At 39.1% G+C, this 23,738-nt stretch overlaps 1 non-coding gene across 1 annotated transcript; it reads right to left on the minus strand.

Annotated features, from left to right (window-relative positions):
* Positions 1-6,254: 6,254 nt before the first annotated feature.
* LOC113627429 (U6 spliceosomal RNA) lies at positions 6,255-6,357 on the minus strand. Its single transcript, XR_003435549.1, has one exon. It is a non-coding gene; the product is annotated as a U6 spliceosomal RNA (small nuclear RNA).
* Between the last annotated feature and the right edge of the window lie 17,381 nt (positions 6,358-23,738).

The following is a 23,738-nucleotide window of genomic DNA, read 5'->3' on the forward strand; positions in this document are numbered from 1 at the left end:
GGATTTTGTGTTATAAACAATTATGAGTTTCACACTTTATGCTTGTAACATAATGGAATATATATTTCTTATACCATTTTATATACTGATCAATGAACAGAGAACATATAATTTTATCAGTTGACTATGGCAGCTGGTGAGTACACTGCGTTTTCGTTCATCCTCCAGGTAATAAAAAATAATGAATACATCACTATACTTTACTGTCTTACATTAATGTTTCATGCAGTTAAAGAGTTATAAAGTCAAAATAAAATGTTAATGGCAGAGAAAGAAATGGCAAGATATTAGAAGCAGTGTTTGTTTTCTGGTCTGTTATAAATAAGGGATAAAAAGAAGCTTCTACTTTGGTCTAACTGTGCTGATGTTTTCTTTAACTAGTCTAGGGATCAGCAAACTACAACCCCGGGCCCTAAACAGGCCCATGACCTGTTTTTGTAAATAAAGTTTTATTGGAACACAGTCATGCTCATCTTTTTATGTATTTTCTATGACTGCATTTGTGCTACAATGGCAGAAGTGCACAGCTGTAACAGAGATGGTAAGGCTTGCCAAGCCTACAATATTTACTATCTGGCCCCTTACAGAAAACGTGTGCAGACCCCTGGACTAGTCCATCCCCTGCCTCCTAGAGGGTGTAGAGCAAATTTTCCTAGGCAACTGAGCGGTTCTGAAATGGCCCCAGCACCATCACCATTAAAGTGTGTGTCAGGCACAGTCAACACTCCCCCATAGCCAGTTCACCTGTCCTTCAAGAACATAGAAAAGCACACTCGCAAGCCTATACTATGGCTGTCTGCCTCTAGAACCCTTACTTCCCTTAACAAAAGTACACCTCCAGCTGTTCACGCCTGCTGAGGCTTCACTGTAGCTGCTGATGTTACTAAGGCTGCTAACGCCTGGACCCAGGTTGCTGATACCAGAGACCAAGGACACTAACGTCTGGGTCAGTGATGCCAATATCACATGTTGGGAACATGGCAGATAACTCCACTAATGATGCTCCCACAGTTGCTGCCAGAATTTCTGTTCTTGCTCATCACACAATGAATATTGCCATTGGGATGCTACATGTACCACTTCCTGACCCTTGTGACCCATGCAAGTTTTGACAGCACCCAATGAAAAGTAAACGCAGATAGCTGATTCAGTGTTCACTTTGTTTACCAGCCAGTTCATCTAGGACTCAAACAGTCCAAGAGGACAGAGATGGAGCAAATCCCTCCTCCTTCTGCTGAATGATGCTTTGTCATGGGACCAAATTTCCATCTCATTCTCTTCCTCAGTATGGACTCGCCCCCATGAAGTACCTAAGACCATCACATAAATTAGTATCAGGAGGTTCTCCCATCTTCTAACTCAAAGGTCCTCCAACCTGATTCAGGTTTAGGTATTTCCCAGCATGACAATGGGGTAAGTTGGAACCTGTGCTTTAGCCAATGGAGTCTAAACATCTCCCTGGATTCTATCAGCCACAGTTTTCTGCTTGATGCTTTGGATGACCTTCTAAGGAAGACTGCCTGGCAACAACTGCATTCTAGTAAGTGCTGGGTGGGGGGAGGGAGGTTTTCATCTTCTGTGCAGGGAGGGTTGTTAAATTCAGTAGCCATCCTCTGGCAGGGGCTGTGTCTTCATGAACTCATGGGCATGTGCAGTGAGATACAGTGAGGTCTACCAGGGGTGGAGAAGCCTGTCTCCTATTGGACATCTGAGAACATAGGTGTGTGGAGATACTATTATATGACAAGAATGCTGAGTACCTGTGTAGACTGGACTGTTACTAGACAAAAGTTCAAAACAACTTGGATTTAATTTGTAAATGTGCCCATGAACTTATTTGACCAAACCCAGCCTGGGCTTTCAAGGGTAACCCCCAACACTGCTTTCAGATATTCAGGAAAACTGTAATTTATTCCTGGGAAGAGAAGAGAAGTCTTTCTCTTGAGGAGACCCCTAGTTTTTCTAGAATTCTGGATTCTTTTCAACCTGCTGGCACTTCTTCCTGTCACACACTGCAGAATGTTTTGGAATTGTGATAATGTGCTGTGCAAGCACGATGTGATAGCACCATGCCTTTCGCATCTTAACACACAAACTATAGGTTTCCTTGTTGCTCGTGAGAACTAGCTTAGTGCCTGTGCAGGTGCCCTGGCTGGTCCCTTAGGGGTCCACTGACTTTAAACTGCAGGTGACCAGGCAGAGATCGACCATGGATTACCTCATATATTCTGGCTTGCTACATGGATACTTCCGTTGTGTCAGAATTCAGCTTTCCTGGTAACTCCCTAGGAGAGCTGCTGCAGAAGGGCTGAGAATAACCCAGTTGACACACAATGGGGAAAACTTTGGAAATGGGAGATAAGAATCCATGAATACATTCTTTTTCCTTTCTCCCCCCTGACTATTGAAACAGAAAAAAACGTATATATAGACATTTGGAAGACATCTCATGAGAATAAGCAATCAGCCCCACTTTCACAAAGCTTTAACCAGCTAGGTGATGGATCCCTTTATATTTGCCTTTTCTCCTTTCACACTTAATTTCCTTTTTCATCTCACTCCTGCTTCCTAAAAACTGTTCTCCTCGATAAAATATCAGCACATAGCTTGTGCCCCAGGCTCTGCTTTCTAGGGAAACCGTTCTAAGACAATCCCCAACAGAATTTTATTTTGGTAGAAAAAGCATGTGTAGTTCAAATGGGTAGCAGCTGAACCCTTAAGGTTTTAAATAGGATATATATCAAAGGGTGTAGGGAGGTGATAGGATAGGAGAGAAAAACGAGACAAATTGACTAGTATTCTGCCCTTTCCAGTATGGAAGCCTAAGGCTAAGCCCTGAACTTTCCTGAATCTCAGTTACCCTGACCCTAAAAGAGGGAAACTAATAGCTTCTGGGCAGTAAGAATGAGATGAGATAATAGATAGGAAGTAAGACAGATTATGTCAAAGTTAATCTATAGATCCTGGAGTCAGACAAACCTTGGTTGGAATCCCAGATCCATCTTTTACAGGCTATGTTAATTTTGGCAAGTCAATACTTAACCTCAACATAGCACTTAGTTCATAGAATCACTGAATTACAAACAAAAGAATGTATGCAAAGTGTTTCTTAGCACAATGCCCAGAACAGAGCTGCCACTAGATGTTACCTATTCTCATCTTTTAGATTACTTGTGATGCTTAAAGTATCATACAAACAATAGTTATTACCAACCGGTTATAAATTTGATAATCTTCTTTTTCATAATACGCATTTCTATCATTTATACTAAATGGAAAATATGTCTTCTCCAAGTGACATGATTCTACAATCGGCATAAGTAACCAGATTATAGAATTTTCTATTTAATTCTTGTACTTGTGTCACAGTGAGAAGCTGTATAATGGAATTTGTGGAACTGAAGTAAATATAATATGGAAATGAAACCAAAGATTCAAGAAGCTCCTTTATGTGTCAGGAACTAGTTACTAAGAAAAGATTTCTCTTCAAGGAGCTTGCAATTCAGGAAGGAAGACAATAGAGGCAATCTTCTTGACTGTGACTGAATAAATACAAAGTATTATACCAGACAGAGACATCTAACCTAGTTGTGAGTAGCACTGACGGACTGGGATTCATACAAACAACTTTTAATAATAAAAGCCGACAAAGAAAACAGACACATTTTCCTTATTATTTTGAAGAAAAGAAACATTTAAAAAAAGAAATGGTTTGGTAAACAAAGTTGAGACAGTCTATCTTTAACTCCATCGACGACCAATCAGAACTTGTTATCTTCAACCAGGAAAAAGTTTAGGAGACTGAAAATCTGGAGAGGAATAGAGTGTTAGAAATAGTCTTTCCACAATAATAACGCACACTTCTGGGGCTTCCCTGGTGGCACAGTGGTTAAGAATCTGCCTGCCAATGCAGGGGACATGGGTTCGAGCCCTGGTCTGGGAAGATCCCACATGCCGCAGAGCAACTGGGCCCATGAGCCACAAATACTGAGCCTGCGCGTCTGGAGCCTGTGCTCCGCAACAGAAGAGGCCGCGACAGTGAGAGGCCTGCGCACTGCGATGAACAGTGGCCCCCGCTCACCGCAACTGGAGAAAGCCCTCACACAGAAATGAAGACTTAACACAGCCAAAAATAAATAAATAAATTTATTTAAAAATAAATAAATAAATAATGCACACTGCTGAGCGCCATACATTTCCAGAATCTTCTTTACCTGAAGAACTGGTTAGGAAGTATCTCTAAACTCCTCTTGTAATCTCTTGTGACACAGAATGAAATCTATATGTTTAGGATGAGCTGAAAAGATGGTCTCAGCTTCAGAATACCCACAAGAATTTCTGCAAAGTGATTAGACAAAAAAACTCAACGATGGCCTGCATCTCTAGATACAAGGACAAGTGGATGTTCAACAAATAACATTTGCCGGGGGCGGTAAGGAAAACACTCTCTTTCATTCTGTGGAAACAGCAGTAAAATATAAAAAGATTAACAGGTGTTCAATACAGACTACTCCCCTGAATTTAAGTGGTTTCCTTTCCTCTGCCTGGGGGATGAAAGAACTAAGTAAAAGCACTCATTCTAGGATTCTAGATTCTTAGAACATTACTGTGAGGTAGAAAGTAGAAAACAATAGATATTTATCTTGGTAAAATGAAGACTACAGAGTGTATGAGCTTTTTGGGTAGAAAAAAATTTTTATCTCAATTCTATTTCAAAAAAGAATCAGATTCCTTTATATTATACAGATCTCTAGCTCACCCTGCAGGGCAAAAGATATTGTCATTTTTATTATGATTAGTAGTAGTAGCTAACTTTCATTGGGAGCTTATTATGTGCCGAAACTATGCTCAGTGCTTTATATAACTTATTTTGATTTTCCTGGAGTTTAAGACTAGGATTGGGGGAGGGGGAAGGGGGGGAGAAGTTTTTTTTGGAGTGGGGGTCAATCCTTGGAAAGAGGAGTGAGCAAATGAGGGAAATGAGATGAGGAAGGAGCAAAACCTAGTAAGAATCTTCTATATAGATCTCTGATTTTAGCAACAAGGTCTTGACCTTGCCAAGACTTCTAGGAAGCATGCAAAATTACCTCCATAATGTCCTTCCGAACAACAGGAGGCTCGGGCATTTATCCACTGCCTTCCAGCTCCCACTGGTTAAAGATTATCTCCTCTGCACTTCTGGGCTGCCCTTGCACTTGAACTGAGGGGACTCCCAAGGTTTGGAGAAGGCCTTGGGGCAAAACACAGGAAGGTAAGCAACACTTGAGGTGGGATGTGATCAGTATGAATCAAAATCATCCAGCAAAGCTTTGGTTGGAATCAGAGGTGAGCCAAAAAGAGGTTGTAATGGCAACGAGACAGTCTGTGATAAGACTTATTTTCTTTAATCCTGACAACGCCCTATTATACTGTTATCATCCCCATTTACTGATGAGGATAGTAAGACCGAGAGAATATAATTTGCCCAACTTCACACAGCCAGTAAATGGTAGAACAGGACTTCAAACCCAAGCCGGATGATCCTAGAATGTGAAGTCTTGCAACCTCATTACCTAATTTACACAACCTCTTATCCAAGAGACTTATTTACATTTTCCAAGTATGAAACTCATGGCTAAATAGACTTCCCTAACACATCTTTAAGAAGCAGGTACCTTTAGGACTGAGCTGAAGTTGTGACTGCACTCAGGTGAGAACTGAGTATAGAGCTTCTGATGAGAGCTTCTAATAGAATTATCCACCAAGATTTCTGGACTGGCCTCCTGGGGTTATTTGCACAGGAAAGATATTCCTATGCCCAAAGGTATGATTTTTTCATAATAATCACATTTACATTAAAGCTCTAGGCTAGACTATCTCCATTGTGGAAATGTGAGCATCGTATTAAGGGAATGAAGTGAGCTGGTTTTCCTATTCCACTGAGAAAGTAACATAAAACAGTCCCTTGGGTTTGTAAGTTTTGAGATGATGCACAATTTTTAAAAGTGAGAAAGAAAGCCTACTTTACTAGATGGATGAGTAAGACAGGCTGTAAATTATTTTTTTTTCATGTGTAAAGTTATTTATTGTAGCACTGTGGGCAAAAAATTAAAATAATCTAATTGCAGTGGTAAGAATAAATAAAGTTTGGTCTTTTTTGTACAGTGGAATTTAGAGGTTAAAATAAAAGAATTAAATATTCATGTATAAATCTCAACAACAAAATGTTGAGTGAAAAAGTAATAGGTAGAGTATGATACCATTTAAACTTAAAAAAAAATATGGAACGCTTCACGAATTTGCATGTCATCCTTGTGCAGGGACCATGCTAATCTTCTCTGTATCGTTCCAATTTTAGTATATGTGCTGCTGAAGCAGGCTGTAAGTTATGAAAGAAAAACAAGATCCCTAGAGAGGGAGCCAACGGAAGAGCTCTCTAGGCTGTCTTAAGTATTGCAATGCATAGACTCATAAGTGAGGTGACTACATACGTATCCATCAGATCAGGTATACTCGAAGGTAAAAGGGGTGCTATTGATAATTTCACTGAATCGACACATGTAAACCTGGACCAGAATGTACCCTATTCATAGGGCAAGAGGATAGACCTGTGTTTTCCCCATTGTTACTGTGACATGAGACTCATTCTGAGCGTCTGCAGATTCTCTGGCCCTATCCCTTAGTTGCTGTAGCAGAATCTCAGGTACAGGGCTCCAAATTTTGAATTTTAACAATACCTCCAGGTGATTCTTCAACATACTAATGTTCATGCACCAGTGACTGAGATAATCAAATTCAGTGTTTCTGTATATATGTGTGTATAATTCACATAGAAATTTAAAGACTAAAATAACTCAGTGTTACGATTAAGACCATAAAAACTGGGAGGAAAACAACTCCGTTGATCTCATGTATTAATTAATGTGTATGGTACATATTTATTGAATCCCCAGTAAATATGAGTTTGATAATAGGGGAAATAATGTAAAAAATTAAAAAATAATGTATTCCTTGCTTTCTCTGAATGTATAGTCTAGCACGGGAGGCTGCAGAGTAATAACAATAATAAAGTAAACAATAATTACAATTCATACATCAAGGATGATGAGGCGATTAAGAAGTAACACTAGATTATAAACTTCCTGAGGACAAGGAACTCTGTCTGGCATACGCCAGAACATACTGCAGAGTGACCAACCATTCTGTTTTGCCCAGAGCTGAGGGGATTCCCAGGACACAGAACCGTCAGTGCTAAAACAAGGAAAGCCTGGGCAAATCAAGACAAGCTGATCACCCTATTAGTGAAAAAGGCAATCAAAAGAGAGTCTAATAAAAAGGAATATGTTACTGAAGAAGGTTAGCAGAAGGTATTCACTTATATTGAGGTCTGTCATTTTCCAACTTCTCTATATACATCATCACAACAAGGTTCTAAGCTAACTGACAGAGGAATAAACTGAGGCTCAGAGAGGTTAATTACTTTGCCCTAGATCCCACAGCTGGAAATGGCTGAGCTGGGCCTGGGATAGGAGTCCAGGGCTGTTTGAATCCAAAGGCCCCAAGGGTAAGGAAAGATGAGGCTCTAAGTTCTTTGCTCAAAACTTCAAAAGAGGCAGAAATGTGGACTTACAATTGAATTCTTCATCCTGGGAAAACCATCCATGTTTTATTCAGGGAAAGCCCTTTTGTTTTTATTAACACACACACATGCCCAAGATAGTTTGCTTGCCTCCCTCCCTCCCTTCCAGCAGCTGCTTTGAAGATGAACAGAGGCTCCAGAGGGAGCAGAACTGTTTCCAGCAGCTGTTTCTCAAACACCTAACTTCATTTCAGATCAGAGCTGGGGTGTGAAGCTCTTAAAACCTTTGCTGCTTCATTCACATGAGAGCAGAAGCATCCCAAACTATCAGCGCCTCACCAGCAGCCTATCTGAATGCCTCTCTGGGTACTGGGTGCCTCAGGCACGATGTGGTGTGGAGCTGTTTGTTAACTCTACTTTCAACGTCTCTCCCCCTCACTCCCCTCTAAGAAGGGCAAACCCAGAAAGGAGGCAGTATCTCACTCAAGCTTCCTCTTCCTCTTGCTTCCCTCTATCTCCCTCTCCTTCTCCTTCTACATTTTATGATTAAGAAGTATTTAAATTCTAAAAAGAATGAGAAAAATGACACGTTCATCCTAAAATTGCAAAATTAGCATTTTGTCATATCTGATGAAATCCTTTTTAGAGGAAATCAGATGTTACAGGTAGGATGAAAACTCTTCACCCCTGCCCAAATGCATTTCCCTCTTTTTCTCCCCATCAACATCATTAGAAAGTTGGTGTGATTGTCTCCATTTGGGTTCATACATTTTTATTAATATGCATATGTCCATAAGCAACAGGAAATAATATCGTTGGGTGAGTTATCCTTTCACTCTTCATTAATAGTATCATCCTGTATACCACTACTTAGATCTTAAATTTTTATTGAATCTTGTTTTTACAGGTGCAATCATGGGAATACATGACAAATCAGCACATTGATTCACGTTGCTTTATGGCATTCCATCACATGAATAGTGCACAGTTTCTTTTTTTTAACTCTCCAGTGTTAAATTATCATTTTTTACTCCCTCTTGCATTTCTGTACTTCTACAATAAACCTATGAGGTAGATTTTACTTTACGATCTCCATTGTACAGAGAAGAAAATCAAGGTTGAGATCAATCAAATATGTCAAATTTATACCACTAACAAGTGAACCACTGGAATCAAGAAACAGGTTGGAGGAGCCTTAAACTATTTGTTTCCCATATACAAGACTCCACAAGAAAGGAAGGAAAAGCAATTACAGTACCACGTCAACATTGTGTTCGAAGGTATTTGTTTTCCACGCTTGTATCTACAGGGCTTAGCAGGGTACTTGAAAGTAGGGGGTGTTAAACAAATATATATTAAATCATTGAGCTGAAAAGACATGAAGACCAAGTCTCAGGAGGTTCTAAGATAAGCTGTCAGATACACAGCCCTGGAGACAAAGAGCCCTGGATCTAACATACAGAATCAAATACGGAACCAGAGAACCAAAAAATGTTGAGAGAATGAGAAATAGTTGGGTGGGCAGTACATAGCAGTTGTATATCCCACCTATACAAGCCTGAGACAAACACCTGGGATCTAACATGTCATTAGTGGACACGTAAGTGTTTGAGCCATTTACACTCAAAGGAGATGGGAGAGGGCAAGCCCAGGAATTGTCACTGGGTCATGGAATAGTACCACGTTTTGGAAGAAAGCAGTTCTTCTTCTCTTGCATAAAGTAAACTTGGTTATTTAAACTATCAGTTTCTTCTACCACATAACCCTAAACATATGCAGTTCTTCTCCTATCTCAGTGCACAGGACTAGTCAATGAGTTATGAACATAAATGGCTGCCATTCACAAGCACTTGGTCTGTACACAAACGTAGGATTAAATGAGATACAACACCTAAGCAATGGGTACAGTGCCTGGCACATAAAAAGAACTGAATTCAGATTCACTTCAACAATATTATAAAGAGGGAAGGACTCTCCTTTTATATTTGAAGACTAGAAAAACAATTTCTTCTCTTAATAATGAAGAAATTAAGTGGCAGTGAGGTTTACTGGGGGGGGGCAACAACCTTGAGATGCAAATTGTATTGCTGCTGATTATTTTTCTAAATATCACATGTGTTTATAATCTAGTAAACTCATGCAAACCTCTTTAACCAGAACCTTTTTTAAAGCTTCCTGAGAGACTTAATAGACAGTAAGAAGGAAATTCGTATTTTTCTCAAACAGTGCTCAAGGCAAGCACGTTTTACAACTTTTCAAAACCTAATGTCTCCATCCAGGGAAAACAAACTGAATTACTCTAGAGCACATGTGGGGCATTAGGTTCATCCACACATCGGGGACGCTGAGCACTCTGCAGTAGATGGCACAGATAGGATGCTGCTGCCTGGCCGTGGAACTCGAGAGGGAGGTTTGAGTGGTTCACTGTTACTGGGATTTATAAAATCGCTCTCTCCCAACCAAGCAATTTGCTCTTCCAGATTGTACTTTTTTTTTTTTTTTTTTTTTTTTGCGGTATGCGGGCCTCTCAGTGTTGTGGCCTCTCCCGTTGCGGAGCACAGGCTCCGGACGCGCAGGCTCAGCGGCCATGGCTCACGGGCCCAGCCGCTCCGCGGCATGTGGAATCTTCCCGGACCGGGGCACGAACCCGTGTCCCCTGCATCGGCAGGCGGACTCTCAACCACTGCGCCACCAGGGAAGCCCCAGATTGTACTTTTGAAGCATATTTTGGTTTTAATAAAGCAAGTATTTAAGCCACATTGTAAAATAGACTCTCAGTCATTCAGAACTGTGAATTTGACACTGGTATCCCCCAGTGATAGACTGACATAACCCAACCACATAAAAGTCAAAGTTATGTGTGGGGTGTGTGTGTGCGTGCACGTGTGTGTGTTGAATCTCAGCCAGAAACTGGAGAAAGGTCAGACCCAATCCACATACCCCAAATTTGAGGAGGTTTCAGCAGGAAAGGAAACACTGATATCATCAGTCTCATCTCAAATGCAAGAGGGACCCTCTCCAACTTGGCAAAAATGAAAGTAAGGCTATTCATTCTCCCCTCAGAGTTACAAAATATTCCTCGTATTTCTCATGTGGGTTGAGACCTGGACACAAAGACAGACTGAAGCTCAGCTGGACTGGCAGTTTGAGGGTAGGGTCTTGTTAAAGTCCAGATGAGAGAGGGGTGAGTGTCTTAGCTTAGTAATTCTCAAACCCGGCTGCTCACTAGAATCAACTGGGAAATTTTCAAAACTATCCGATGCTCAGAACCAAACACAGACTGCAGAAGAGCTGCAGAGGAGGCTAAGCATTAGTATTCTTTAAAAGCTTCCTGGGTGATTCTAATATGCAGCCAAGGTGACATAAGTAGATCTGGACACAACAATTTTCCCGCCCAAGAGTAAACACACATTGCACCCACAATGAGAGAAAATGCACTGGCCTTTTTACCATCTTGAACAAATTTAATCTATACTTATTTATTGCTGTAATCAAAGGTCTGGCATATATCAGGAATTCACTCATAATTAATGACTCAATGAATGAGTGATCACTAGCTAGCAAAAATATTACACTAAAATAAGGCTGCCCTTTACTCTGTGTAACTAACATACTGCTCAAAACCCCTAAAATTTGCATAATATTTGATGATTCACTCAACTCTTCATAAATTATCATGAAGAATTCATGAAAAAGCTACAAAGACATATGTACAAAGTACTCATCACACTGCAGTACAGAGATTCAATAAGTCAATTATGATATATCCATGCAATGGAATTCTATGCAGACACTAAAATAATGTCTTGAGTTATTTTTTAATATGGAAATCTGTCCATGATATATTATTGATAAAGAGCACATTAAAAACAGCATGGATAAAAATAATAATTTTGATTTAATAAATACATAAATTGTGTGTTTGTGTGTGTCTACATAGCAAAATCTAGTAGGCATAAACACGAATGTGGTTAACTATGAAAGATACAAATAAAGATGATTTTCAGGCTCCCCTGGTGGCCCAGTGGTTAAGAATCCCCCTGCCAATGCAGGGCACACACGTTCGAGCCTTGGTCCAGGAAGATTCCATATGCCATGGAGCAACTAAACCCATGTGCCACAACTACTGAGTCTGCAAGCCACAACTACTGAAGCCCATGTGCCTAGAGCCCATGCTCCGCAACAAGAGAAGCCACCGCAATGAGAAGCCTGCGCACCGCAATGAAAAGTAGCCCCTGCTCACCGCAACTAGAGAAAGCTCGCGTGCAGCAACGAAGACCCAACACAGCCAAAAATAAATAAAACAAAATAAATTAATTTTTAAAATAAATAAAGATGATTTTCACACTCTTCTTATACCTTTTCTTTATCTTCCTCAACTCACATTATTTTATTTTATTTTATTTTTTGCCATGTGCAGGCCTCTCACTATTGTGGCCTCTCCCGTTGCGGAGCACAGGCTCTGGACGCGCAGGCCCAGTGGCCATGGCTCACGGGCCCAGCTGCTCCACGGCATGTGGGATCTTCCCGGACCAGGGCACGAACCCGTGTCCCCTGCATCATCAGGCGGACTCTCAACCACTGCGCCACCAGGGAAGCCCCATTATTTTAACAATTGCAATTTCTTGGTACGTAATTTTTTTTCCAAAGTTGGGAGCAGCTCCAGCCATCCCCATTCCAGGTCCATCTTGAGTTCAGAACCCTCACCACTTGCAAATACAGTCAGATCAAGATACAACAATGGAAAGGGAGAAGTGGATCTTTAGTGCCCTGTTCGTACCTATGGGTCAGTCTCCACTATTTATGCTGGCCACCACCTCCCGCAAGTAAGCTCCCATCAGAAACTGATAACTTAGTTTAACCTAGTACATCCAGTTATATCCATAAAACCTATTTCTTGAGGACATCTGCTTCCATATGTAATGGGGCTAGGTTATCTGGTATAACTATTTCTTGATGCAAATTAGTTTAATACCTAACCTGTCATCGCTCACAGGGATAGTTACTTTTTCTTTTTTTTTGGCTGCACCACGTGGCTTGGGGGACCTTAGTTCCCCAACCTGGGATCGAACCTGCACCCTCGGCAGTGAAAGTACAGAGTCCTAACCACTGGACTGCCAGGGAATTCCCCAGATAGTTACTTTTTGAAGCAAATATCAAAACACAGAAATGCCTCTAATGTGACATGACAGCTTTCAGAAACAGAACCATGGTAAGAATTGATTTCTCCCTGATAGGGGGAGAGGTGACATTGCAGAGGAGAGAAGTAACTACTAATAATAAGGACAGCCAGAAATGTTCGGATGCTTTCTGTGCCTGATACTGTACTTTGTAGGACTGACAGTACTTTGTGGGATTAAGGAATATAAATATTATAAACAACAGATGATGTATGTACTATTACTATACCCATTTCATAGATGAGAAAACAGAGGCTTAAGGAGCTTAAGACTTGCCCAAGGACATATAAACAATAAGTGGCAGAACTGGGATCATACTGCAGGTGCTCTGGCTTCAGTTTCCGTTCTCTGACCAACTATGTTACAGACTATGTAGTTTCTAGACCTTCTAAAATCCACAGCTCAATTTAATTCAGTCCTCAATACCAATTATGTTAGTTTCTGGGATAGGTAATATTACTGGTGAATAAAACTTGATTGGGGTCCTCTAGAGGCTTCTACTGATGTAGCAATTTATTCCAGCCACAGAAGAAGAAAACCAAAATTCTCAAGGATTGTTTACCTTCTAGACTAGTGATTGTCAAAGTGTGGTCCCTGGACTAATACCACCTGAGATCTTACTAGAAATGAAAATTCTTGAGCCCCACCCCAGGCCCACTGGATCAGAATCTCTGGGAATGGGGTCCAGGATCTGTGTTTAAGAAGGCCTTCCAGGTAAGAAGCCCTGTTCTAGGCACCATATCATATGTGTCACAGGAGTTATCTCATTTAATCCTCACGGCCAACTTTTAATGTCAGCTCATAATTCCAGATGAGGAAACTGAGGCATGGGCTGCTGAATGGGTTCCTCAAAAGGCAGAGTTAGTAAGAGATAAGGCTGGAAATCTAACCCACTTCTGTGAGAGGCTCCCACTAAGGTGGAGTGAATGGGATAGAGCACATCTTTTGACTTTGCTACTACTTCAACACAACCTTCTTTGTTTGCAGTGTTAAAAAACATTCTACAAAGGTGTATCAAGGAATACAGTTTAATGGAAACTAAGATACATGTGGGCAATTATCTCATAATAACATTCTACTTATGAAAGGATGCTATAGCGTAATTAGACACCAGGAGGCCAGGGGAAAAAAAGTGGCTCTTATTTTAACTGCTTCACAATAGTGGAGTGTTGTCAGAGAGTTATTCACACAACAGACGCTCTGAAGATAATGTGCTGATTCTGTGGGTTGCTGCCTAACCCCACTGCAACAGAGCCTCCAGTCCTCATGCACAGAGACATAAGTCCTCCCTAAGCAATGTCTAATGCTTGCAGCAGAACTATAAATCGAAGCTAATGGGAGAAAATGCAACTCCTCCATTCAGATTTTCGGAAAATATTTGCCTGCGATGTTTTGTGCATCAGAGACTGCATGCACACACGAAAAGGCAGTATTTATTCTGGGTTGGCTTCATTTGGAGAGCCAGATTAGGGAAGGTAATCAAGTACATTTCACTTTTACCTAGTAAATAAGTTAAATGGTCCCTGTGGTTATTCATTAAAACTTTTATGGTATGTTCATCAATTACCAAACAGCTTGAACAAAGCAGAGGTAAATTAACTTTCTCAAATCCACATGGCTTGCCAAAAGGAGTGTACTCAAAGCAATTCCACTGGTTTAAAGTTCATCCAAAATACTATTAGCTTGGAGTCCAATTTTGAACTGTCAAGGGGAATATATACAATGGTAATTTCAGATCATTATCATGGCATTCCAATGCAAATGGCCACAATTTAATTCATTATCACTGACATTACATCTTTATTTTGTTACCAACTGGTGACTGACATTTCCAGGGCTACAAGAAGCAAATGCTAATTAGACCACTGTGTACTCTTACCCTTTCTTCTTTTGCTGGACTTTTCCATATTTGAGGAGACATGCCGGAGGCTACTTCTGACCAGCTGCTGGCCCTTGACACTCCTTCTCCAGGCCACCATCCCTGGGATAAAATGAAGCTCCTGTGAATTTCCAGTTCTGTGCCTCTGAAATGGAGCCTATGTAATGGAATGACCCCTTCTTTAAATCACCTGCCCAACCTAATTTAGGAAGTCTAAAGCACTCCAGGGTGACAGAGCACAGACATTAACATGCAAACAAACTGCCATGAAAGTTCAAATTTGCACTTAGACTGGACAAAAGGGAACGAAATGGCTTTCTATGCTGTTCCTTGCATCATCAGAGTTTCACAAATTACTAATCTCTGAAATGATGCCAGAAGGGAACTTCCTCTGATCCTCTCATTCATGCTTAGGTAGACTCAATTCATCTCTGAAAAGCATACCTGTTCACTTTCAACATGAGATGAGAAAGAGCTGTAAAATCTCAAACAGCTCCAGTGAAATGTTTAATGGGTTCAAATGAAAGCAATTAGTAAGTACAAAATTGAAGCTCCTCAGATCTTTGCGCTACAGACTCAAGGAAAAGACATAAAACATCGATTTTCTTTCCATTTCCCTGATATGTCACAATAATTCTGCCTTCAAGACAATGTCTGTCTCCAGAAGCTCTGTGAAAATGTTATTTATTCTCTCATTATTTAGCTGCAATAATAATGATAGATGATCATTATAGGTCAGGTCCCCGGTAATTGGCTCTGCATACTTTAACCTTCAAAATAACCCATGGGGGTATAGCTCAGGGATAGAGCATTTGACTGCAAAACAACCCTGCAAGATATGAACTGAGTTACCAATGAGGAAGACGAGTCTGGCCAATGCAAATGGAAATCGTAACTCTAGTTAGGCAGGGTGATCGGTACCTTTTATTGACTGTTTTCTCTTTTCTGCATCACTATGCACTTCTCTACCTGTTTCCTTCACTTCCCAAGCCAACTCTTTTCTTTCGAATCCTTATTAGGGTCTGGTTCTGGGGAACCCCAATTAAGACAACAGAAGGCGGTATGATCCTGAAATTAAAAATTTACCTTCCTGGTGTGTTGAATGTGGAATGAATAAATAAACTATTCCAGTATCACTTGAGCAAAAAAGTAGGTGTAGTAATCAAGGATAAGGAATTAAAAATGAATAGATTTGAAATGCTTTTCTCTATACTGATATTCAGAGCTGCGCTAGAAGATTTTTATCCTTTAATATGACTGATACATATATTATTTAATTATTTAATTATAATTTATAGTTTCAAGCACAGTTACAATTAGGTAGGTATACCTGACTTGGAATTATGCTTTAGAAAGTTGGCATACAGAAAACCACTGCTGTACTTAAAATGCCTAACCCTGAATGCAGCCCTCAAAAGCATGAGCTTGGGTTCCCCCAAAAAGGAAGCACTTCTCAATAACAACTTTCCAATACTCATTTTCCTCATTCATCATCTAATCATTAATAAATCTCACTTGAATAACTGTACATTTCAGACTGAGAGAAAAATGAGGTTTCATGTGTTACATGTGCCATTGCTACCCTACTTCTAAAACCTAAGTGTCCTGCTGAAAAAGTATGTGCCCTGGGGCCCAAGACTAATAGAAATTTCAAAGCCTGTTTTATGTTTGCAAGTTAATCTTTCTTTGTCCTCCATCTCATCCAGCAAATACAATATCATAATAACACAACTCATCTCTGTTTTTGAACTTGGCTTTGGATTGAGGATCATTGTGTCTTTGCCTTCAGATGTCTCACTTTGATGTATCTATTTCAAAGGGAGAGATAAAACCCAAAGTTCATTCTCACAATGGGACATCTTTTAAAGCCAAAGAGAAATGTTGGTCCTCTTTGTGGTACACAGCAGCCTGGATTCACTTTGAGATCCTCACTTGAAAGTCCCTGGGCAAGTGCAAAACGGCTTTAGTGATTTATCTTGCTACTGTGAGAACGGAATCGCTGTAGCTATGTCCATTGCACAAGTGGGCAGACAGAAGTTGTGGAAGTGAAGCAGGGAGAAGACCTCGGGGAAATAGGTTTTCTCATTGCCTCTTCCTAATTACTAGCCATGTAGCTAAACTCTTCAGCACTAATGGCTCCACTGGGTATAAACAGCATCTATATATACCTTTGGAAGTATAAATCTGGGCTGGAGGAAGGAGGAATCTGTTCAAACCCACATTCTTATCTCTCTTTTACTCTCTCTCTTTCTCCCTCTGAACTCAACTCCAATCATATCAAAGAAAAAAGAGTCTTTGTATATTTCACCATTAGACATAGCACATTTCACTTTCTAAAACTGTTTTTGATTGGTCCTTTCAATTTGCCATTCTACTTGACTCTTAAATTTCCCATAATTTTGAAGAAATCTCTTTCTAAATTCATTTCTTCCACCTTCAAATTCTAATAGATTGCAATTTCCACAGGGATGCATAAATTCTTATTTTCTTTATATCCTCAGTGCCTAAAACAAAGTCTAGAATATATTATTCAACCAATACATGTTTATTGAGTGAATAAGTGAAGAAATGACCAAATGAAATTTTAATCATCTGCTCTTCTTTAAATCCTCCTCCTTTCTCTAAGCATGCTCATAGCTGAGCTACCTTGAAAAAAAAATTGTACTGTTTTTGCATGCTGTACCCTCTGAAATAAATTTATCAGTTTCAAAGCACAAGATGGCATATCCCTTCCTACCCCCTTCCCTAGTGGGAGCAATTATATAACCAAAGAAATGGATCAAATTACCAGTCTTTAAAAGTTAAGGAGTGTTATCTCGGCCAAAGCTAAATACAGAGGCTGTCCCCCTCCACTCCATGCTCACTCTTACCTTCTTTGGATGATATAGCATGTCAATACCCTGATACTGCTATGGTTTCCACTGGGAGAATCTCAACTGAGGTTTTAATGGAGGCAGTGGCATAACTGAGCATAAGTAGAATCTTAGATCACTAGTGGGCTAATATTTTATTGGCAATTTACAAAATATTTTCTGAGTGCTAAGCCTGCAAGGATTACACAAGACATTCTAAAGGATTTTTTTAAATCATATAGCAATCCAGCACTTAATAAACTAAGATTCTAGAAACAATAAGACATGTGGATGTGGATAAATGTCCATACTTCATGGGTAAAAATTATTTATCTCATAAAAAGCTTCAAAATGAAGTACTATTGGGAAAGGGATTTCACTGGATCACAGAGAGCTTCAAACAGGGAGTGGCATTTTAACAAAGCCTTGAAGGAATGAATTAGTATGTGAACACTTTGCAGTGGTATGCTCTTAAACAAATAATAAAAGCCCTGATCTGTTGCGTTTGGCAATTTCCATGTTATAAATACCCCAACCATGGCCACCAACCAGCTCTCAACATTCCTGAAAAGTTTACAGTTAGCTCTCATGAGCCAGCTCCAACACACCACTGTTTGATAAATTTCAACTTAGGCAACCCCTGCTATGAATTTAAATGCTGTATATGAAATTGAAAAGATCCAGTTGTCCCCATATTGAAGGACATGTTGCAATGAAGGAAAAGTGGTTAAGGGAAGAGAACTAGACAGGCTTTGAAGCACTTTTAGCTGACCCCAGTTCAAAGAGTCATGATTACACCCAGGAAAATTATCCCCATCTCTGAGTAGCTCTGAGTTTTGGCAATGTGAAGACGTATTGGCAGTTTGACTTAATCAGAGTATTTCATTAAAAATTTGATCATGTCTTCATATTCCAAATCTAGGAGTTCTATTTATGATGATAATGGATTTAGGAATACTAAATCTATAGAACTCCTTCTATAAAGATTTTTTTAATCTTTATAGTCATGAAATGAAGAATTTAAAACAATGTTTATAGTCATGAACGGAAGAATGAAGTTAAAACAGAAGAGGTCTGAGTATTTCTCTGTGAAACCCAAGTTGGCTGGAAGTCAGGGTTTCTTTGGGCAATTGCCTGATGATGGGAGAGAATTTGGCAAAGGTAACCCAGGATTCTGGATATGCTTGTGTTTTGTTTACTGAGCCCAGGGGTTTATTTCTCAAATGAATTCCTTTTTTATTGTGATGGTAGTAATCATGAAAATCCTCCTGGTAATAAGCTCTGTGAAGGTTCCTTGGCAAAATGGCCTATAAATATTGGCCATATGCCACATTTCAATATTTTGGAGCAACCCAAAGCTCAGGGAATATTTTCAGAAAAGACCCATTGTTCTGGCCCTCAGCTGGAATCCTGAACAACAGGCTCCATATACTGTCTTGCTGCCATGATGCTGGGCACTAGTAGAAGACACCTCCCTAGTCACATTGCTTAGTGTCCAGCCTCCAAAATGAGCAGAGACCTGTAAAAAGTGCCTCTTTATTGGGTGAGAGGGTGGACTATTTGAACACCAACATCCTTCATCAATCTTTAATGTTATGAATCTAACAGCCATTCAGTTCTGAACTCCAAAGGAGAGAGAAGGTATGACAGTGGGCAAACTAGAAGCATGGCTTCTAAGCATGAACTGGTCACTAACTCATGAAGGTGTTGGATTACCCAACCACTACATTTCCTTCCAACTCTACAAATCTACTGTCAAGAGCATTCTAAACTCTTCTTTCAGCATTGAGCTCTATCTAAAAGACAGATAAACTACATTCATTCAATACCATTTAAGAAACATTGATTGTCTTCCATACGGTACCTACTAAATTTGACATGACGGAATCAAGAATTAAAGAGAAAGGACCTCTGCATGAAACTGATCACAGTTGATAGGAAAACTACAATTGAAAAGACAACTAAAATATATTCTATTGGTACAAAGATCCCACCACCATCCCCTCCAATGAGATATAATCTCCTAATGGACATCGCTTATATGTGGAATCTAAAAAAATGGTACAAATGCACTTATTTACAAAACAGAAATAGAGTTACAGGTGTAGAAGACAATCTTATGGTTACCAGGAGGGAAAGGGCAGGGCGGGATAAATGGAAGGTTGGGATCGACATATAACACACTACTATATATAAAATAAATAACTAATAAAGACCTACTGTATAGCACGGGGAACTCTACTCAATACTCTGTAGTGGCCTATATGGGAAAAGAATCTAAAAAAGAGTGGATATATGTATATATATAACTGATTCACTCTGCTGTACACCTGAAACTAATACAACATTGTAAATCAACTATACTCCAATAATTTTTTTTAATCTCCTAATGGTCATCAGAATTACATAACAGTTAGGACACTTAAAGATATATCAGGTCAGCCTAGTCACCCCTTAGGTTTGCCCTAGACAGTAGAGCAGGTTACGCTAAACGATACAGGTTTGTCAAACCACACTGGAGGTTTCATTTCAGCCGACCTCATCTTTGTTGATTCACTAAGGTACCTTCATTGTTATCCCTGTCAACACCATAGGCCTCAGGATCAAGTAGAAAGGGTTTTATCCCCAGCTTTGCCACTTAACTAACATTGAGATGTGGCACAGTTGGCACTTACAAATCAGTTTCCTCAACTGCCTAAACCGGGGTATATTTTACTTCTCATCACAGGCTCAAAAGCAATGTCTATGAAAAGGCCACTCAATAAATGTGACCAATTATTCATTTCAGGATTATGTTACATATGCATGCATAGCATAGACCCTCTGCTTGTTTTTACGTGTTTCATAATATTTGAATGAGGCAGGGTTGAGCAGGTGTGTTCAAGAGAATATTCTTCCATCATTCTCACTGGATCTTCAAAATATTCATAAATAATTATGATGTTATCTTTAATTTTTCCTTTCTTATCAAGGCTGTTGCAGGGGTATCAATTCTACTTTAATCTTCTCTTCCCTCTCTGTCTCAAATTATGAATGCCACTATATTCTAAAACACTGTCATAATTACCATTAAGAAGATTCATTCAGGTATCTATGGAAACAGAGAAAAAGAAATCAAATGTAGTCATGTCAGATTGGGTGTCAAGGAAGGCATTTAGAAAAGAGCAACAACCTTTGAGTTAGCTGTGAAATATGAGTGAGCACTAGAGAGGAAACAAAAGAGGGCCTCAGGTGTGATGCAAAGGCACTGAGACTCACGAAAGCTCATGCTGCCTCTGGCAGCTCACTCCATCCCGGTGAAGAATGCAGTACCAAAGGATGGCAGCTGAGACTGGCAACAGTTGAGGATCAAATCTGAAGGAGCCCTGAACACTATGCTAAGGTATTTGAATATAATTTATCTAGAAAGCAAGTGTGGAGTGAGCCCCTGAAGGGTTGAGGCAGGTGGCCTACATGATCAGATTTACATTTTTAAGAGACACAAGGGAAACAGCATTGGGGATGGACTAGAGGAACAACAGACTGAAAGTAGGGAACCGCACACTAGGAAGCCCTGCTATTCTACATTTGGCCTTATTCACTAACATCTTGCAATTTTTATTAATCAACACTTATGAAATGACAAATAAATAACAACATTTTCTCAATTAAGTGGGAGTGGGAGGGGGTGGGTAGGGTAGGGTGAGAGAAGAGTAAGGCGTGATTGGAAAAAACTTGCCATCTATTGCCCTACTAATTGGAGGTTCATGTCTTGCTAGTTTCATGAATGCTTCCCATTTGAGAATAAATCTAAGGCATGATTCATCCCTAATTATCAGAGACAGAGAAAAACAAACATAACCAAACACCTCATTTGAATTGTTTATTTCTTTTAACTACCTAAAGATTACAGCCACAGGTTCTTCACCAATTTATAGGAAAGTAAACACAATAAACAGACAGGTGAAGACGACTCATGTAGGGGGTATTGTGAAAATAATCTAAACAATGAGTGTTCTGGAGACATTTGATATGCACACATCTGCATTATCTAATCAGCACCACACAATCAGATTTCAGTAGTACTAAAGGCAAATATCTGAAGCTCTCTCCCACTGTTCAGACTGTATGTAGACTGCCATGAAAACCCCATCATATGGGAGATGGTTTTATATAAAGGGGACATGGCTTTAGTATTTAAAGAATGTGATGTAAATGAGTGCTTACATATACTGTTATGTGATTTGAAAATTACTGAAATATAAAATAATTATAATATTAATGATATGCATATCCTGATTATTTTACATCATCTAATGATGAGTATTTACTATGTACCAGGCACTGGGAATAGTACTTTGCATTCATTATATCATTTGATATTTAAAGTGGTACCATCACTCCCATTACACAGATGAGGAAACTAAAGAAAGAGGAATTGTCCAAAATCATCTTTGTTAGTTGGAAAAAGACAGAACATGAGTTTGAGTCCAGGTATCTATGACACTACAGGTCATACTCTTAACTGCTGTTAAATACTGCCCTGGATATGGGACTCTACACAGTCTGGATCCACTTAGCTTTCAAGCAACTCCTTGTTCAAACCTCTCTGCTTTCAGGGAGGTCACACATTTTATTCTTTGCTAATTCAATGTAATAAATTCCTCCTGGAGTTCCCCTTGTTCTTTCTTCATTCATTTGGTGATCCTCTCTTACTCCTTTTTCAACATTTAGTTCAGGTTTTATCTCAACTTGAGATAGTTCAGGACTCATCTCAAAACCATGAGTCCTTTCTAAAGAATAAATAAATAAATAAATAAACTAATTAATCAAATTACACTCCACCACCTCTCAAAGCATGAGTTAAATAATTATACTCCTCCACTTCTCAAAGTGGAGTTAAATCACAGACATAATGCCTATGATCTGAATAAATATATATAGGTATAGAAATTAAATTTTTATGTTTAATAACATAATTAAAAATATTAATAGATATTCCAACCATATTTCTTAAATTCAAATTTATGAGTTTACATCTAAAAGTTGTATTCTAAGAGTTAGTATTTCACTGAATAACCAATAGGTCATTGAAGAAATCAAAGGAGAGGTTTACCTGAAGAAACAAGAAAATATCCCAAACAAACCATCTAACTTACACCTAAAGGAACTAGAAAAAGAACAACAACAACAACAATAACAAAAAAGCCTAAAATTAGTAGAAGGAAGGAAATAATAGAGATCAGAGAGGAAGTAAATGAAATAGAGACTAAAAAACAATAGAAAAGATCAGTAAAACTAAGAGCTTATTATCTTTGAAAAGATAAACAAAATTGACAAACCTTTAGCTAGACTAACCAAGAAAAAAAAGAGAGAGGACTCACATAAATAAAATCAGAAATGAAAGAGGAGAAGTTAAATTGATACCACAGAAATGCAAGGCATCATAAAAGACTACTACAAATAATTATACGCCAACAAACTGGACAACCTACAAGAAATGGATAAACTCCTAGAAACATACAATCTTCTAAAACTAAATCATGGAGAAACAGAAAATCTCAATAAACTGATTACTAGAAGGGAGATTGAAACAGTAATCAAAAATCACTCAACAAACAAAAGCCCAGGACAAGATGGCTTCATTGGCAAATTCTACAAAATATTCAAAGCAAATTTAACACCTATCTTCTCAAACTCTTCCAAAAAACTGAAGAGAAGGAAAACCTTCCAAACACATTTTACAAAGCTAGAATTACTCTGATACAAAAATGAGACAAGAACACCCCAGAAAAAGAAAACTGAAGGCCAAAATCTTTGATGAACATAGATGCAAAAATCCTTAACAAAATATTAGCAAACTGAATCTAACAATACATTAAAATGATCATTCACCATGATCAAGTGGTATTTATTCCAGGGATACAAGGATGGTTCAAGATCTGCAAATTAATCAATGCAATACATCACATTAACAAAACAAAGAATAAAAATCACATGATCATCTCAATAGACACAGAAAAAGCATTTGAAAAATTTCAACATCCATTTTGATAAAAACTCCCAACAAAGTAAGTATAGAGGAAACATGGCTCAATAAAGGCCATATATGACAAACCTGCAGCTAACATCATATGAAATGGCGAAAAGCTGAGAGCATTTCCTCTAAGATCGGAAATGAGACAAGGACACCCACTCTCTCCACTTTTATTCAATATAGTATTGGAAGTCCTAGCCAAAACAGTAAAACAAGAAAAAGGAAAGGAAAGGAAAGGAAAGGAAAGGAAAGG

Source organism: Aethalodelphis obliquidens, unplaced genomic scaffold (genome assembly GCF_003676395.1).
Source record: "Aethalodelphis obliquidens isolate GAN/ISIS:26980383/991018 unplaced genomic scaffold, ASM367639v1 scaffold20, whole genome shotgun sequence".
NCBI classification, from domain to species: domain Eukaryota; kingdom Metazoa; phylum Chordata; class Mammalia; order Artiodactyla; family Delphinidae; genus Aethalodelphis; species Aethalodelphis obliquidens.